This window comes from Canis lupus, chromosome 6, assembly GCF_048164855.1.
Source record: "Canis lupus baileyi chromosome 6, mCanLup2.hap1, whole genome shotgun sequence".
In the NCBI taxonomy this organism is placed as follows: domain Eukaryota; kingdom Metazoa; phylum Chordata; class Mammalia; order Carnivora; family Canidae; genus Canis; species Canis lupus.
The window spans coordinates 1,334,854-1,354,133 of NC_132843.1; the positions used below are offsets into that span (position 1 = coordinate 1,334,854).

Here is a 19,280-nt window from a genome sequence, read left to right on the forward strand (position 1 = left end):
TCTCTCTCTGCCTGTGTCTCTGCCTCTATCTGTCTCTCATGAATAAATAAATGAAATCTTAAAAAAAAAAAAAATAAAGCAAAAGCAAAACCAAGACCCAGACCATTCCATTCTTGTTTCTGTGCAGGTGGCATGCATAGCACACATCGTGCAAAACAGCATTGACGAAAAAGGTAGGCAAATGGGAATTTGCTGAGTGGATGGACTCCAGTACTATCGCATGTTTTCACAAACCTAGGAAATCATCCAGATGTTAAAGCATAAAAAAATAAGACGCTGCTTGAACCAATGAGGCATAAATGCTAAGAGGGACAAACCAGCGGGAAGTCAGGTATGCTTAAACATGTTCCTTTGGTGGGGGGACCAGACCTGGACCCAGACAGCTTGCTTCCTATGCCTCCTCCACTCCGTACCAAAGTGCAGCTGTGGACCTGCTGTCTTCCCCTAGAGGGGAGGGGATGACATGTCCCCATGCCCTTTGCTACAAGGATCAAATGAGCTGCTCTGCAGGGTGTCGCTGTGGATGAGCTTTGCTTTCTTTCCATAGTTTGGCTCATGCTGAGTCGCAAGCCTGGAAGATAGGCTCTCTACTCAAAATCCCACCCCTCCTTTCAAGGCCTACTTAAAGCCTCACCTCTAGTGAGAAGCCATCCCAGGCTCTTTCTGCCCTCTACACCCACCCTCCATTCTTGTTCCCCCCACCTCAAACTCTCCCATCAGTCTGCCCCCGCCCCAGCTCCCCCCCTTGCCCCCGCCTTGTCAAACTGCTGGGACTTTCAGAATTGCCTTTTTCTGTCTCCCCTAGAGTCTTAGTCAGATGCCTACCCCTTCCTTCGGCTTCGTTAAAAGTCTTAGTAATCCTTAGGTCAAGTGCCACCTCCTCCAGAAAGCCTCCTCCTGCCCTGCATCCGCCCTCCATCCTGGTTGGCTGCTCCTGCCAAGGGTCCCTTAGAACTTTCTGCTCATCCCTGTGTGACGTGTTGTCTCACTCCCTATCCTTTCATTGCCTGTAGTCCTCACCCTAGACTTTGAGCTCCAGGAGGGACTAAGGGTCTTGCTTGTCTCGGCATTCCCGGACGTGCCCCATCTGTGGAAAGTGCTCATCAAAAGTCCCGTGTGTCCATAAATGGGTCTGTACTGCGGCCACCCTTGCTTGGAGGGGGGTACAGCATCCTGTGTTTCTCAGGAAGGAAGGCCTCCCTGTCCAAACCTCAGAGACGTTCAACTGTTAACCGTGACACACACATCTCAGTCACAGACGTTGGCATTCAATGCGGCATTAATAACGCGGCTCAGACGCCCGCCCGGGAGCACGCAGAGCTTCCTTTTACCTGCCATTAGGGCAGACTTTGCACTTTGGGCACGGAAGTCTTCGTCCTTGGAGCCTCCCCGGAAGGAAAGCGAGCGTTTCCCTCGCAAGCCGGAGCGCGCCCGAGCCCCCAGCTGTGCGGGGCCGAGGTGCCCCCCGCGCCCCCGCGGTCCGCGCTCTCCCGGGCCCGCCGTCCCCGGGAAGAAAGGCGGACTACACCTCCCGGCAGGCCTCGCGCCGCCCTACTCCTTTCGGGTCCTCGCACGTGGCCGGAGGGGAGGGCGGGGCCGGGACGTCACTCGCCTACATTCTCTTTCCCTGTGTCAGAGCAGGGATCGGGTTTTTTTTTCCTTCCTCTACTCCCTCCCCCCCGCCCGCCCCTCCCTCCCCTCCCTCCCTCCTCCCCTCGCGGCTGGGTCTGCGCTGGGGCGCCCGGTCCCCTCCGCAGCCGGGACGCGCGGAACTCGCGGCCGGAGTCGGTCTCGGAGCCTCCTCCCTCCCTTCCCCTTCCCTGCCCCCTTCCCCCACCCCGCCTCGGACCCGGAGCGGCGGCCGGAGGAGCCCGAGGTGAGCATCCCCCCGCGCCCCCCCCCTCCTGGAGTCCGCGCAGCCTGCGGGTCGATCGGGGACCGCCGGGAGGCTGCGTGACGTGCGCGTGCTTAGGGATGAGTCCCGGGGAGCCGCCGCCAACAATCAGCCCCCCCGCCCCGCGCCCCGCGCCCCGCGCCCCTCCTGCGGCGCCCTCCCGGGGGCGGGTCGCACTCCAGGGTCCCCCCCCCCCAGGTTCGCCGCGTTCCCCCGCAGGGCTCCCGGCCCGGCGCGCAGCCGTGGCCTCGGGGCTCCCGGGAAGGGGCAGCTCTCGGGGCGCACGGCTGGAGCCCGAGTCGCGTCGGAGCCGCGCGGTGCAGCCGCTGTCATGTGCCGGGCTCCGAGCCGGGGCGGGGGGCGGCGGAGCGCGGGCGCGGGCGCTCTCCCTTTTGTGTCGCGGCCCGCACGGGCTGCATCAGGCGGGGGCTCCAGCCGCGGCCGAACTTGCCGCTGTTCCGACCGCGCCGCGCCGAGGTAGGGAGCGCGGCCCTGGGCGGCCGCCCCGGGCCTCCCGGGACGCTGCGCCGGCGGCTCCGGACGGACCCGGGACACGGTCCCCGGCGCCCCTCCCTCCCTCCCCCCTCCCCCCTGCGTCCCTCCCTCCCTCCCCGCGGCGACCGATCGCGTCTGTGGCGGCGGCGGGAGTGCGCGGGGATGTCCGCGGTCCAGGCGGGCGGCACCCTCGCTCCGGGCCGCGGGGGCGCGGGGACGGCGCGGCAGGACCCCGGGTCGGCGGGTCCCTGCGGTCGCAGCCTCGGGCCTCGCCCGCGGAGGTGGCTGTCGGCTTCCTATTAGGATCCCCGTCGCCGCGGCGGAATCGGGCCCGGGGAACGGCCGGCCCGGCGGAGCGGGGCCCAAGCAGACAGGCTCGCGGCGGCCAGTGGCGGGCGGCCGCGGGGTGGGCTCCGGCCCCGGCTCTTCTGGACGAGGAGCAGGTGACAGCGCGGGACGCGGGCGTGGGGCGGGGGCGCAGGGGCGGGTGGGCCGAGGACCCGGCCGCCAGGGGGAGGCGTCCCGGGGACCGCGGCCGCGAGCTGGGGACGCGCGGACACTGGCCCGGAGACCCTCGGAGCTCGGAGCCGCGCCTCGGGTCCTCGAGTTCCCGGGGCTGCGGCCGCCGCCGGTGTGAGCGGGGAGGGCGCGGCTGGCCGCGGGGGGCGGCTGCGGGAGGCCGCAGTGTCCCCGCCCGAGGAGCGAGGCGTCGCCCCCCCCGTGTGTGCGCCGTGCGCGGGGGGCGGCGCGGGGGCCCGACCAGCGCGACTCGGGGTGACCCGGCCCGGGGGTGCTGCGCTGTGCGGCCGGGGAGCCCCTGCAGCGGCGGGCGCCCGGGTCGGCGACGGGGTCCCGCGCCACGCGCCCGGCCTCCCTCCGCGGCCCCGACGCCCCCTGACCCGGCGGCCCGCGGCCTCCTCGGCGAGGCGGGGTGCGGGTCCCGCCGGGCCGGGAGGGGCCCTGGGCGCGCGCTGTCGCCGCCCCCCACCCCGGCGACGCGCTCGGGTGGACCCTTGTCCGGCGCCCGCCGCTGCCGCGGGGACCCTGGGGAGGACCAGCGCGCCCTGCGCACCCGCTTCCAGGTCTTGGTCCCGGAGACCCCGCGCGCGGCCCGCCAGGCCCCGCCTGCCCCCCCTCCCCCGGCTGCCCCCCGGCTGCTCCCCGGCTGCTCCCCGGCTGCCCCCCGGCTGCCCCCCCTCCGGCTGCTCCCCGGCTGCTCCACGCCTGCCCCCCGGCTGCCCCCCGGCTGCTCCCCACCTGCCCCCCGGCTGCCCCCCCTCCGGCTGCTCCCCGGCTGCTCCCCGCCTGCACCCCCCCCCGGCTGCCCCCCGCCTGCCCCCCGGCTGCCCCCCCTCTGGCTGCTCCCCACCTGCCCCCCGCCTGCCCCCCCGCCCCCCGCCTGCCCCCAGGCTGCCCCCCCCGCTGCCCCCCCCCGCCTGCCCCCTCCCCAGCTGCCCCCTGCCTGCCCCCCCGGCTGCTCCCCCTCTGGCTGCTCCCCACCTGCCCCCCAGCCTGCCTCCAGGCTGCCCCCCCGCTGCCCCCCGCCTGCCCCCCCCCGCCTGCCCCCCCCCCGGCTCCCCCCCCCCCCCCGCTGTCCCCACCCCCGCCGTCCTAGGCCGCCTTCGCCGCGGTGCGTGCGGCCTGGGGTCCCGCCCCGAGCCCAGGGTGGGCGCGCGCCGGGAAGCCTGGAGCTGCGGGCCCCGAGGCGGCTGCAGCCTCGGGTGGGCGAAGGTGACACAGCACGAGCCCCGCCGCGGGAGCCGGAGGAGAGAGGAAGGGGCCGCCCGAGCCCGGGAGGGGCCGCGGGCTGTCGGGGCCGGTTCCTGCTCCTGCTGCCCAGCGCGGGCTCCGGCCTGCGAACCTCGGGAGCCCGGCCTGGAGCAGGCTCGGCCGCGAGGAAGTCGCCAGGCGTCCCAGAGAGCCCAGTTAGGGGAGCAGACGGCACCCAGCAAACCAACAACCCCAGCTGCGCGGCCCTGCAGGACGCGCTCGTTGCCGGAGGAAACTCCCTTTGAGTATTTGTAAGGGGACTCGGTTTACACACAGATCCTCTCCTCTGCTGTCAGGTGTCCGTCCTAGATAATGCAGCTGGTAGGCAGTAATTTTGTAACGCGTTCTGGGGTACAGTGTCACCGGTGATTAACAGATTTCAATGATAATACTATGTTTGTATGACTTGGCCGGGTGTTCTCCCACCCTCTACCCCCACTTTGAATCATCACATTGATTAAGAGGGTCCTGTGAGGTGAGGTAGGGGGTTACTAACCCCATTTTACAGACCAGCACAGGGAGACTCAAATAGTGCCAGGGTTTGCCCAAGGTCTCTGGGGGTGGGGGGCTGGGGTGAAGGCCTCCGTTCCTCCTTTCTGAAGTCCTATGATTTCTCCTCCAGGCCTATAGCTTTTAATTTTAAGCATTGGCCTGTGTGCATGTGTTTGGGTGGTTGTTTTGTTTTTAAGATTTTATTTATTCGTGAGAGACACATGGAGAGAGACAGAGACACAGGCAGAGGGAGAAGCAGGCTCCCTGCAGGGAGGGGTGGGGGATGCCTACCTCTATCCCAGGACCCAGAAATCATGCCCTGAGCCAAAGACAGATGCTTAACCTCTGAGCCACCCAGGTGCCCGTTTCGGTTTTTTTTTTTGAGAGTAGGTCTTGGTGCCCCCAGAAGTACTGAACCTGAGGGAGGGGGTAAATTATACTGGTATTTATCCTTCGTCAAAACATTTTTGATTTGCTACCAGTTCTAATGAGAAGAGCCATTAAAGAACAGAAGTCTGCACTGCTGTTATTATTACTTATCTGATAATTTGCTAATGGTAAGTGGTTATCAGCTTTGATACGTCCGCTATCCCAGAATCATACCTGCGCATAATAAATCCCTATGGCATCTATGTTTATGCAACACATGCCTGTGTTCGTGTGAGTGTGCTCGTGGATTCAGTGTCCTTACTGGTTTCAAAACCATTGCTTTAAAGTATAGATCCCTGGGGGCACCTGGGTGGCTCAGTGGTTGAGCGTCTGCTTTCGGTTCAGGTTGTGGTCCTGAGTCTGGGGATGGGGTCTTGGGATCGAGTCCCACATCGGGCTCCCCGCAGGAAGCCTGCTTCTCCCTCTGCCTGTGTCTCTGCCTCTTTCTCTGTGTGTCTCATGAATACATAAATAAAATATTTTTTTAATTTAATTTATGATAGTCACAGAGAGAGAGAGAGGCAGAGACACAGGCAGAGGGAGAAGCAGGCTCCATGCACCGGGAGCCCGACGTGGGATTCGATCCCGGGTCTCCAGGATCGCACCCTGGGCCAAAGGCAGGCGCCAAACCGCTGCGCCACCCAGGGATCCCATAAATAAAATCTTTAAAAAAAAAATAAATGAAGTGTAGATCCCTAGGGCGCCTGGGTGGCTCAGTCGGTTAAGCATCTGCCTTGAGCTCAGGTCATGATTCCCAGGGTCTAGCCCCCATCATTGGCCTCCTTGCTCTGACAGAGCCTGCTTTTCCCTCTGCTTCTCCCCCTACTTGTGCTCGCTCTCTGTCTCTCAAATAAATAAATACATTTTTTAAAAAAGATTTTATTTATTTATTTGTGAGAGACCCAGAGAGACAGAGAGAGAGAAGCAGAGACACAGGCAGAGGGAGAAGCAGGCTCCATGCAGGGAGCCCGAAGTGGGACTCGATCCTGGGTCTCCAGGATCACCCCCCGCGATAAAGGCAGACACTCAACTGCTGAGCCACCCAGGGATCCCAAATAAATAAAATCTTAAAAAAAAAAAGTGTAGATCTCTGAGAAACCATCCCAGGTGATACCCCTGCCCCCTGCTTCTCTGGGGATAGAGAAGCCCTGAAAGAGCAGAGAGCTCCCACATGCCCAAATGTATTTTTCAGAGTTCATGTACAGGAAGGTTGCTCAGCCTGAGCCTAGAGGGTGTATTATGTTTGACCAACTAATCAGTCACGATTATGTTTTGGGCACCTACATGTTTCTGTGTCTTGGAAGCGTGTGCAAAGAAAATTGAACACACGATCCCTGCCTGCCAAAAGCGTATTCTAGCTGTGGAGATAAACGTTAAGATTTTAAATCCAGCATATGTTTATTGAACACCTACCTTAGGCTAGCTACTCTACTCTGTTTGGGGGCACACCAAGATAGTAGAGTAGAAATAGCTACGTTATAATGCAGTAAAATGGATGATTCACAGCCTACAGGAGAGAACAAATCATAAATACTATAGAGCACTCACCCTGAGCCTTAGTCAACTTCACACATGTTGGTGGGAAGGATGTGTGATGCCAGTTCCTATCCTAGAGCAAAGGCAGAGGAACAATAGCCTTCCGACCCTTGTTAGCATGGACCTGGGGCGGTTGGTTCACACCCTCCCAGGTGTGTCTGCAGGTATGTCCTTCCGTGGAAGTTAGGCAGCGGGAGGGAAGCGACCTGGAAGTCAACCAGTGGGGTACTCCGCAGAGCAGTGAGGAGCTGACACGTTTTTTTCTCCCTGGTTCTGCCCCAGCTCTGCTGGGCTACCCGCGGCCCTGGCAGGCTCTCTTCAGCGATAGGCTGCGGCTCTGGCCAAGGTCTCACTCAGGCCCTGCCTGGGTTTAATAGTTTCTGTCGTACAGGTGGGTCGGGATGTTTTGCTGTGGGTCTGCTTTTTATCTGTTCATTCCCAAACTCACTCCTGGGCCCCCGACACTGTCGTCTCAGTTTCGTATCAGCTTGGGAGTCCAGTACCCTTGTCTTGAGGTTCCACTGTTTGCCATTCTGATGATGAAGGAGGGAGCAGTAGGGAGGATGGAGAGAGAATCCCAAGCCTAGAGAGAGAACAGGAGGTTCAAACAGACGGGCGAATCGCAGCTTCTGGGATTTTTCCAAATGTGATGGCATTGCTACATAGCTTTCCCGATAATGTGGCAGCTTCCCCCGATGTTCTTTTGGGGGATCGTCCACCTCTTGGCCTCACTGCCAACCTAGTCACCTGGGCTCAGTTGTTTTACTCGTCCCGCTTTTCTGCTGTCCAGCCTCCTGCTGTACACAGTTTACTGCAGAGCAGTGCTGTGATGGTGGCCTTTTCCCTCAGTTATCAGCACGCCGACTGTCGACATCTGCCTCTTGTTTCTGAATTAAACCCGGGCCAAAGCTGTGGTTCAGGATGGGGGGCGGGGGGGTGTGCGGGGAAACAGATGCACCCAGAGCTGATCTCTGTGTGAAGAGCCAGAGGCCAATCGAGATGAAATGACTTGCCCAGAGTCACCGGGAGCCCTTGGCAGAGTTGGGACTAGAAAGTCCAGATTTCCATGCCTGCTCAACCTTCCTTTTCCAATACTGTGATGCTTTCTGAAGAAAGTGTGGGATTCTCACTTCCCAAAGAGCAAGAATGCTACTCTCTCCTCTCTGCTTTCCTCTGGTTCTGGAATTCACCTCTTAGTCTTAAGATGCTTTTCCCTTGAGACTACCCTTCCCTGCCTTAAGTTTTGTCTCTGGCATCCAGGAACCCAGCCGAGGGCATAGATTTGTGAGAGGTGGTATGCCTGGGGGGCTTCCCAGTACACTTAGGTTTGGTCTTTGGCTTCCCCTTCTGATGGCAGGGTCCTCTGCAACCTCCTGAAAGTGTTTGCAAAGCTGTTAGGCGTGCACATATTTTTTTAGGAAGAGGACCCAAAGCTTTCATTTGATTCCTGCCTAACTCAGTAAATATAAAAACTACTGGTGACGGTAGTGGAGTTGGATGGAGGTTGGTTGGCACTGGGGACTACACTTGATCTGGGTTTACGGTTTGCAGAGTAATTCACACCAGTGATCTCATCTGCTTTTGACCATAACCATGCGAGGCTGTCAGCATTATTCCCTTTCTGCACACAAGGAGACTGAGCCTCCGAGGTTACTGACGTGCCCAAGTCACCAGGAAGAAGTAGAGTGGGGATCTGAACCCAGGTCTTCAGACTTCAAATCCAGTGCGTAGGATTGGGGTGGTTCATGGTGTCACACCGTCGTTACAGTTTGGCGAGTGGAGCGCATCCAATTTTTTAGAACTTTTTATGCCAACCGTTAGCTCAGATCCAGCACAGAGTCAGACCCAAGTGCTGACTAACTTAGTCAGGGCTGGGATGGATAAAGTATGGGAGACAGTTGTCAGAGCAGCAATATGGGGACAGAGGCCAGTTGGGTTGATTTTGTGAAAGAGGTGACTTTGGGAGTGGGTCTGCAGTCATGGAGGGCCTAGGATAGGTTTTCAATTGGGGAAATGGCCCAAAAGTCTATAAAGGGGAAGTTGGGTTCTGAGCACAGTGGTTGAGAAATACAGCAGCTTGGTCAAGAGGCACCCGTTCTAGCCTCAGAGATCAGGGAGGGCTTCCTAAAGGAGACCGCACAGAAGCCAAAAGCAAATGGATAAAAAGCAGTTCATCAGGAGAGGAGATGGAAGCAGGAAGGAACAGCATGTGCTTAAGAGGGGAGACCTGAGGCTGTCTGGGCATAGCGAGAGACAGTGGCAGGAAGGTCAAGTTCAGAGCTGGAGAGGCAGATAGGGCACGGATCCGCAGGGTTTTATGAGCCTGGCCGAGGACCTTGGCTTTGAGACCGCAGGTGGAGCGTGGAGGATGGGGAGTTGAGCAGAGCTGAGGCACGCTGCTGTGGGTCAGAAGGGAATGTGACCCAGAGAGCCAAGGGGTCGCTGGGCCAAGGAGGCAATGACAGGTTCCATCCCGTATCCAGGGATGAGGCCTGGAGCCAGGGCTGTGTGTAGGGGGATGGAAGCAAGGCTACGTAGTATAAACATTTGGGGACCAAAGGCTGCAGTGATTGCTTAGCTTGGAGGAATAAAGAAGTCCCAGTGATTCCTAGGTTTCTGGCCTCACGGATAGGGTGGATGGCAGCCTTTACCCAGGTGTGCACCTCTGGTTGCCAGAGCAGGTCACCTGAGGTCAGGGCGACAAGGAGGACCTCGTGAGCTCCACCCCAGATGTGTTGGATTTGAACTGCCGGCAGGAGCGTCCCGAGGAGGAGCTGGCTTATAGACGGTCCAGTGTGCAGGGCAGCCCCCCCGGGGACGTGTGTGTGGGCAGGAGCCGGGGTTGTGGGAGGGGGAGAGATCTGCCCGGATCCCGTGGGGGCTGCCGGAGACAATAAAAGACCTCTTCCTCCCATTGTCAGAGAATCCTTTGTCATGCCTGGGCGCTGTCTCAGGGAAGCGGGCGGGGATGCTGTGTCATGCTGGAGGCCCAGCTGGCAGGATCCAGCGACAGCTGAGAGCACGCCTCAGCTGGGAGCCTGGAGAGTTAGGGGCCAGGCTGTTTCATTTTCAACATCCCTGAGGAGCAGAGCCGTGTTCCAGGCCCTCGGGGCATGAGCAGAGGCCAGAGGGGACTGGACCCGGCTTCGGAGGAGTGGGCAGCGTGGTGGCCCCCAGACGTGGAGACATGAAGCCACTAAAAAGCTTTCACTACGTGCGCAGGTCACGTGCAGGTCGCGGTGTGCCATTTCAGTAGCCGAGTGTTGTGGATGCTTCTTGCCACACCGCATTTCCAGAGAGCTGATGGGTCTTAGGCAGAACTCCAGCCTTTATGGTTTGGGGCCTTCAGGGCCTGAAATAGCGCCTGGCACATAGTAGGTGTTCCACCTCTGTGTGTGGATCTGCAGGGATGTGGCCAGAGTTCCTTGTTTGGGGAGGGAGCTCAGCCAGGGAAGGTTCTCCTGAGCAAGTCCGAAGAGGGTATCCCAACCCCGAGTTCGAATATTTTTAGTGCCACAATGGAGTAAAAAACTTGGAAATCTTCCAATTACCAAGCACCTAGAAATGCTGTATAAAATATAACTAACATCCTTTCAAAGACGAGCTGAGCTCAGAGAATGGCCGGGAAGCCCCTGGGGCACCCAACATGAAATGTGGACAGTCAGCTTCCACTTGGGCCATTCTGGGGGGTTGGGGTGGCTGTGGGGGGTCTGAGGGGTGAGTATACTGGTCTCAGAACCAAAGGAGGTTGAGTCCTGGCAACGTGTCCTCCAGGAGACCAGATGGCAGTTGGAATGGAGAGCCCTCCCTAAACCGGGCCCCTGCAAAGTCTTGCACACTTGGAGAGGGGATGGAAGAGACGTCAGCCCATTGGCATGGGAGTGGGGGAGGGAGAGCTTGGCAGTCTCCGCCCGGATCCCCATGCTGGAGGGGGAAAAAAATCGACCCTGGAAACTAAAGAATACCTCAGGCCTGTTATGGCTTTGGATGTCCACCACAAATACGGGCCCCCGAGAGGGAGGAGCTAGCAGATAAAGCCTCCGGGGACCAGGCCCCCCCAGCTCTCAGCTGCCAGGAGCACGAGTAAGATTCTGGGTTCCTCACCCTTCACTGATCTGAGTATCTGCCACTGTGGAGAGAATGCTGAAGGACCCAGGTGGCCTGACTGAGGAGGAGGAGGAGGAGAGAGAGGCCTTACTGGGAACCTTTTGAAAGGGCCTCTGAGACAGCTCCACGCCAGTGTCTGCAAAGGAGTGTTCCTGCCCCGGGGCTTCATCTCTTAGCAGAAGCCTGCCGAGAAGCCTGTCCAGGAAGGCCAGAATGTTCTCTCCTACCGTTGACTCAGGACACGTCCTTATGGAGGCTTCTGTCCAGGTTCCCCTAAGGGTGCCCTATGCAGACTCCGCCCTGCAGCTGGTCCTGCGGACTGGGTACCACATCACCTCCTCTGCCCAGGTTCCTGGAACTTCAATCCAGGGACCACGTTTCTTCGAGTTGCCCAGGGGATCTCCTAGCTGGTGGGAGAATCCTGACTATCTTAGCACTTGCTCCAGCGCTTCCCGTGGCTTGGGGCATATTGCTGTGTGAGGCAGCCCCGTCCCCTGCGTCCATCCTGTCCCCATCCTGTCCCTCGTCCCTCGTTGGAAGGCTTTGGCCTTCAAGCTGGAAAGGCCTTACAGAAGCCCCCAGCAGGACCCAGCCCTTTCCCCCCAAAACCGCTGTGGCTGGGGTGAGAGACATTTTCCAGGCCCTTCACCATCCTGTTGGCTTCTGCGGGAAGGGCCTTGATTTGTCAAGGCTGAGGTTCTGTGAGCCAGCGACCAGCCGAGTCCCGTCCTAACTTACTGAGCACGGAGGCAGTTTTTGCAGATGGGCGTGCGGTTAGCCACGTTGGCTGCATGGGCACAGTCTGCGATGTAGACGTTTTGAGAAGCTCTGGCTCAGTGCTTTTCAGATGAACACGGGAGAAGCAACAGCACGCATTGCAGGTTCCTTCCTCCAACACCCACAATGCATTTCAGCTTATAAGCAAATGACTCTGGACTCTGGTGCGGGGAGCTGAGGTTTCTCACGTATCTATTTGTTAGGTGCCAGGCGCAGTGCTAGGCCCTCTCTGTGTACCTCCTTAAATAAAAGTGACATCTGTGAGGGAGAGGGACAGGGAGGCAGAGACTGGGGAGATGCCTAACAGTCCTTGTGACAGTTGAGTCCCAAAGTTATTCAGAAAGAATGTGTGTGGTTCCATCTGGGGTAGGCGGAGCTGACATTCCCAGCGCTGTTCCCTTTTAGGGCCTGCCTCCTGGGGAGGCTGAGAGCTGAGAAGCCACAGGCCTTTGCCCTGTTCCTGGGTCGTTAGCTGGGAGGCTTAGGAGTCTGAATCAGGAGCTTAAGAAAGTGTCAGCTGGGAACTCCACATCCTGGTGTGCCACCAAACTGGATGGGGCTTCATAACCAGAGTGTTTGGGGTCTGCCTGCAGTGCCCTGGGCTGTCCTCAGGTTCTTCTGGTTCCCAGGATGGTTGGGGTCTGTGGGGTTCCTAGATGCCCCAGGCACCACGTTGGGTTATGCTGAGCGGAAGTTGCCTGGGCAGCGAGGTTGTCTCAGCCGGCTGCACGTCCACACGGGCACCCCCAGTTCCACACAGGGCCGCCGCTGGCCCGGCGCCGTGGTGAGGGTCAGGGATTCCAGGAAAGCACCCTGTTCCTATTTCCTCCTCCATCCCCTGGCCCCCAAAAGTTCTTCCCTAGGCTCACATTCTGCTGGTTTGCCTGAAACCTTTTGGCTTAAGGCCCTCCCCCACCCACCGTGAGTGTTTGAGGCGGTTTGGCAGGCAAGCCCTGGCACCTGCTGTGGGAAGAGGAATTGGGGGAACCTGGCAGGGTCCCTCCCTCCCATCTTTGTTTTGGTGGGAAGACAGAATGGCCTCATGTTTGCATAAGGCGGGATGTCCCGGGTAGGGGGAAAGGAGTGTGCCAAAGCAGCCGCCACAGGGCCAGTAGACATGGGTGTCCAAACACAGACACGTTGGACGGTGAAGGGGGTGCTATTAATAGTCATGTTGGGGCACAGCCGTCAACTGGGACAGTCCTGGACCAGGGGTGGCGTGTGGGCCACTCCTGATGCTGTTACCAACTCTTTCTGCCACAGAGATTGTGGATGGGAGTGGCTACAAGGAAACAGACAGCTGTTTCCCCATTTTGCTTAGAGGCTAGAGAGGAAAGCCTTTAATGGGGGGACTGTGGACTCAAAGCGCTGACGGGTCCTCAGCTTCCAGCCACATGGAGTTATTGTCTGTCTCCCCATGATCTCAATTTTGAGGTTGGATTTGGAGGTGGAAGGTTGGAGAGATGGAAACCCCTAGGCTTGTTGGATATTCTCCGGCTACACGGCTACAAGTTCAAAAGAACACTAGGCTAAAGAATGGTTAAAAACCAGGGTGTTTACAGACAACAGAGCCAGACGTCTGAAGCGAGGGGCTCTAGGGTTGGCTCGTTCACTGGGTCAGGGATCATTTCAAGGATTCATCCTAACCTTACAGGCAACCATCGTTGGCATTTTGGCCTTTGTCTTGTCTTTGGTTTGTCTCCTCATGGTCACAGCATGGCTGCCCCTGCTCCATACATCACGTTCTCCTGGACTGTGTCTGAGGGCGGGCAGGAGAGTAAGTTTCTCCTTGCGTTTTAATTTATCAAGCATCAAAACCTTTCCCCGAATCCCTCTGTCAGAATTTCCAGCAAATCCCATTGAAGACGGATAGGTAGCAACTGACACCTCAGCTCCATGGAGGCGGAGAAAGGGAGTCTTGGTGTTTTCTGCCTCATTTACAGGAAGAGGTGAGACCGCTGACAAGGCAGTGGGGAGGAGGAGAGTTATGGCTGGGTCAGCATTGATGTGCCTCAACAAATTTCATTTTTTTTTTTTTTTTTACTTATTTGGGGAGTCGTCAGCTTTATTGAGAAACAACTGTTTACACCTCAATATAATTGAAGTTAAAAAAAAAATACACCCCCGGCTCTGGCAGCCAATCTTCTTTCTTGCAGTGCAGTTTTGCCTTTCCTAGTGATTATTATTTCTTAACCCACAGGTGTCGTTGGGGCGTAGGACCCCAGGTGCCCTGTGCTGCCTTTTGCTGCGGGGTCTCGATGGTGGGTTCTGCACCCCATTCCCCCAGGAGCCCGTCTGCAGCCCCACAGCTGACGGCCGGAGTTGTCCCAAGGCAGGTGGCTCAGACGACGGGCCCCAAGATGCCTGAGGTGCTGAGGGCCGGCTCATGGCAGACTGCTACGGGATCCAAAGAGGAAGTTGCCCCTTGGCGTGGCCTACATAGCTTGGGTCCTGCAGGGTCAGCGCTTGTGTCTGTGCTGGCCGGGAAGGCTGTGGGCGCTGCCTTCCCCTCCCCAAAGCACTGCCCCTTCCTGCAGACCAACAGCCTGGGCTGCAGGTGCCTGCCCGGGCCCCTGGGGGCAAACCCACCCCTGGACAGGGCTTTATTCTCTTTTGTATCTGGCCTCCTCCCCAGCACTTGGCCTGTCAATCTTTTTTTTTTTTTTATTGTTTTTTAAGATTTTATTTATTCATGAGAGACACAGAGAGAGGCAGAGACACAGGCAGAGGGAGAAGCAGGCTCCTTATGGGGAACCTGACATGGGACTCGATCCTGGGACTCCACGATCACGCCCTGGGCTGAAGGCAGATGCTCCATCGCTGAGCCCCGCGGGTATCCCTTGTCTGTCAGTCTTTAGGGCACGTGGCCCTCGCTGTCCCTCCTCTCATCCTTGGGGCCTCATGCGGTGTGTTCTCTGAGATCCTGAGCACTTTGACACCACCCTCATCCGAGTCGCCTGTGGATAGACCACAGGACCAGGGCGGTGCCCACCACAGGGTCCCTGCCCCATGAGAAGACACATGTTTTATAGCGAAGCACCTGTTGTAGCAACAGGAAAGCGCTTGCTCATCCCAGCGGCTCTCCAGCTTGAAAACCCGTCGGTGGCGGCAGAGCGCGGCGCCCGGCCTGCCCATTTACGGATCTCCACGTCACCCTGCCCTGCGGAGGCTGAAAGGCAATCGCCAGTAGGTGGTTTAGTCAGTTTTCCTTGAGTTTTGCCTCTGAAGCATCACACGCAGAGATTGACACGTTGTGATGATCTGAAAAGGTCACTCGGTCTGGGGGCTGCCGCTAGTGACCTGGGTGACCTCAGGCAAGTCACATCAGGGCTGGATGCTTTCTCCTCGGTGACCTCGGGGATTGGATGGGGATGCATCTGACATCCCTGTCTTCCTCTGCGGCTCCCAGGGCGGGGAGCCAATCGGCGGGGTTCCATGGGCAGCGTGGACTGGCAGAGGGAAGGAAGAAGCCCTGTGGCGTCATCTTGGCATCCGCCCACACCTCGGGCAGCAGCTCTGCATCTGCCTGAGTCAGCCATTGGGACCTATGGTTTGGCAGTTTGATCCTTCCCTATAGAATTTTTTTTTTCCCGATAAGGTAGTCATTACCTCCACCCCTTGCCAGGCCCCGTTCTGGGTCTTTTAAGGGATGTGGGCCTTGAGTCAGATCCACTGAAGGATACAGGGAGAGGGTTATTGGGGAGTGAGTGGTGTAATGTGTCTTCTTCCTCTGGGAGAAACAGACGTGGGTGACCATGGCCTCATGGGTGCCAGAGAGAAACCAGCCGCAGGGGCAGATCCCTGGGAGCCCCTGTTGAACCCAAGACCCCTGCCTCTCGGCCCCATCTCGTTTCCATTTCCCATTTGATGCCGGTTAAGAGGACAGGGTGGTGGCATGGCTCTGGGATTCTGTGGGCTGAATATGGAATGGTAAGAATAATAAGAAGGTTGATTGGGCTGCGTGTGGACACTAGGAGACCAGGTTATAACCTCTGGCAGCCCAGCTCCTGTTTCATCCTTATAGGGTTTTAGGGATTTTTAGCCACCTCATTAGAACCAGCTTTACTATCTGGTAAATACTAGATATCTAACGTATCTGTAATGGATTTCAGAACCAGAAAAGCACTAAGTGTGTCCAGTGTCTAGTCCCCCACCCCCACCCCATGTCCTCCTTGTGACCTCCAGAGTTCCAGAATCCAAGCTCTGGCTCCAGCGTTCAGAGGCCAGGAGGAGGCCTTCAGCTCCCAGTGGGTGTGTGATCACGGGGCAGCCTGCTCGCTGTGGACGGGTGGCTGTCCCTTACCACCTCGGTGCGTGCCCTTGCCAGCAGCACCAGGGTTATTGCTCTCAGCATTCTTGGGAGTTGGCAGGGCTGATGTGCTTCTTCCAATGGGGACATTGAGGCAAGAGAAACCAAGGGGACTTGGCCAAGGTCACATATCACATTTTCCAGCGAGAAAACAAACTAAGGGCAGGTTTTTCCATTCAGTAATCACCCTTAACTTCTATGCCTTCAAGTAAGGCATTCTTACTACTGCTGAGCATAGGCTGATTTTCAGTTGACTCTCTGTGACTTGTAAAAAATCACAACTTGTAAAACGTTTTAAACATTTAAATGTGCATGACAGGAGAGAAAAAAAGCTGGTATGAAACTTAGGATTTCATTATTGCCTAACAGGATGGCAAAGTTTAAAAACAAGTCAATACAAGGTCAATAATAACATTACAGCTGGTCATGTCAGTATAACCAACAACTCCAAGGTCGTGAGTTTTGGGAAAGGCTGCAGAAGCAAGTTGGGTTGGGTTGGCTTTATGTCACTTGGCATTGGGACAGTCTTGAATAATACACGTCCATATCAGCCCGAGGCTACGTCTTTTCATGTAACAAGTTTGGGTTCCTAAATATTTATTCATATAAAACACTTATATATATGACTGAAATTTGTATTCACAAAAGATGGTCATTAACTAAAGACAACCTTACTAAATATTTTTTTGTAGAGCAAAGAACTCTTTTATACCCTCTCCGGTTTCTTTCAAAAGCACCTGTTTTGCAAATTTAGACTTTTTAAACGGTGACTCTGTCACACAGGATTTGGATAACCAGAAACTTCTTGATTGGCACCTGCATAACTTCCCAATGACAGTTAATACATTTAATTGTCAGAAAGATCTTAGCATCTCAGGTGTTGCAATGAAGAGTGTTCTCTTTGACTTCCATTCACCCACCAATAATAAATACTCTTGTCTAAAGTTAACTAAGGGGTATATTTTAGATCTAACTCATTCCAATAAACCTGTCACAGTTTTGCTGCCCAAATCCAGATAATCATTAAGAGTTATCTTGAAGTTGAGGTAACTGCTTGTCACACTGGACTCAACATTTTTAGGCCAGTGTAGTCCCTTCCACACTGAGCGATGGTGACCATATTTTCTGAACAAAAAGTCTGGATGTGCATTTGATTATTTGAAATCAGGACTTCTCTCAACTGTCAACTTATGTCTGAATTGGGACTCTGGGGTCTCATTCTCAAGTTTGTTGATGTGCTCACCCAGATTAAAACAAAAAATTTTTTAATAAAAAATATTGGCCCCACCTCCTGAGACATACTTTCTCTTTTCTAGTTTCCCCCCAAATATCGTAACTCCTTAGGATTCTGCTCCCAATATGACGGGTGTATGGGGTTTCCACACCACCACGCAGTTCTTGGATGACCAAATCTATGTTTCCTTTTTTTTTTTTTTTAGATTTATTTATTTATTTTATGATAGACATAGAGAGAGAGAGAGAGAGAGAGGCAGAGACACAGGAGAAGGGAGAAGCAGGCTCCATGCCGGGAGCCCAATGCGGGACTCGATCCCGGGACTCCAGGATCACGCCCTGGGCCAAAGGCAGGAGCCAAATTGTGGAGCCACCCAGGGATCCCCGAAATCGTGTTTCTTAGTATAAATCACAATATCATACTCCTTTGTTAACATAACGAATGTTATTTTTAAAAGATTTTTTTAAAGATTTTATGTATTCATGAGAGACACAGAGAGAGAGAGAGAGAGAGAGAGGCAGAGACTCAGGCAGAGGGAGAAGCAGGCTCCATGCAGGGAGCCCGACCTGGGACTCGATCCCAGCTCCCAGGATCACACCCCAGGCTGAAGGCGGCGCCAAACCGCTGGGCCACTGGGGCTGCCCTATTTTTATTTTTATTTTTAAAAACATTTTTTAATAATAAATTTATTTTTTATTGGTGTTCAATTTGCCAACATACAGAATAACACCCAGTGCTCATCCCGTCAAGTGCCCACCTCAGTACCCATCACCCAGTCACCCCCACCCCCGCCCTCCTCCCCTTCCACCACCCCTAGTTCGTTTCCCAGAGTTAGGAGTCTTTATGTTCTGTCTCCCTTTCTGATATTTCCCACACATTTCTTCTCCCTTCCCTTCTATTCCCTTTCACTATTATTTATATTCCCCAAATGAATGAGAACATATAATGTTTGTCGCTCTCCGATTGACTTACTTCACTCAGCATAATACCCTCCAGTTCCATCCACATCGAAGCAAATGGTGGGTATTTGTCGTTTCTAATGGCTGAGGAATATTCCATTGTATACATAGACCACATCTTTATCCATCATCTTTCGATGGACACCGAGGCTCCTTCCACAGTTTGGCTATTGTGGACATTGCTGCTAGAAACATCGGGGTGCAGGTGTCCCGGCATTTCATTGCATCTGTATCTTTGGAGTAAATCCCCAGCAGTGCAATTGCTGGGTCGTAGGGCAGGTCTATTTTTAAAAGATTTTATTTATTTATTCACGAGAGACAGAGAGAAGGAGAAACAGGCTCCCTGCAGGGGGCCCGATCCAGGACTCGATCCCAGGACCCCTGAGCCAAAAGCAGATGCTCAACCACTGAGCCCCCAGGTGTCCCCATAACAGAATGTTAACTCTGGGGCCTGCCTCCCCATCCCATCCCCCAAATCCCTAACTGACAAACGAATATTTTCCTTTGCTACCTGTAGAAGCAAATCGCTTTGTGACCTGAGCAAACAGTTAACATTTAAGAGCCTACCCTAGTTCCTATTGCTGTGTAACACAGCTCCCTAAAATCGAGTAACTTAAACAATAATAACCGTTAACTCTGCTTCCGAGTGTGCGGCTTGGGCGTGCCCAACAGGTGCAGCTCGCCTCTGCTCCACACGGTGTCAGCTGGGGTGGCTCAGGGAGCTCCCTGGGAGATACGCCCAAGGTGGCCCATTCCCATGCCTGGCAAGGGGTGCTGGCTGTGGCTGCTTCTCCGTGGGGCCGCTGGGCTTCCTCACATCACGGTGGCTGCAGAGTGCCTGTCCCAAGACACAGGAAGGAGAAATTGCTGGTTTCTTAAAGGCTTGGCCTGGATGCTGGCTCTCTTGTCATTACCACCTGTCACTGGTTAAGCGGTCACTGAGTCCACGTTCATGGGGAGGGGATGGCGATCCCACTTCTTGGTGCAAGAGCAGTGCCAGGCATCGGGGTGGGGGGCCACGTGTACACCACTAGAACCGGTCTCACCGACAGGGAGCATCCTTCCTGCTCACGGACCCTCGCTGCGGTGTGGCGTTCATCTTCTGGTCACAGTGGCTTGTGGGGGGATGAGGAAAGAAATGTTTGTAAAACCCTATTTGTTTCATGTGAACTAAGGTACAGTGAGTGAGGTTCTATGTGAAGTCCCTTTTGTGTTGTAGTTCTCTTAAACTTTATTTTTTTATTTTTATTTTATTTAAATTTTTAAAAAGATTTTATG

General features: G+C 55.9%; 1 protein-coding gene across 7 annotated transcripts in view; it reads left to right on the forward strand.

Moving 5' to 3' along the window:
• The first annotated feature begins 1,695 nt into the window (after positions 1 to 1,695).
• Positions 1,696 to 19,280, forward strand: part of CTIF (cap binding complex dependent translation initiation factor) — a 281,791-nt gene continuing 264,206 nt past the window's right edge. For 4 of the 7 annotated variants that reach the window (XM_072828536.1, XM_072828539.1, XM_072828542.1 and 1 more), the window contains exon 1: positions 1,696 to 1,876. The gene's annotated coding sequence lies outside the window, so the exon portion shown is untranslated. Of the gene's footprint in view, positions 1,877 to 2,688; positions 2,833 to 19,280 lie in introns of those variants that run through there. The other 3 variants (XM_072828540.1, XM_072828543.1, XM_072828537.1) reach the window with 2 other exon arrangements.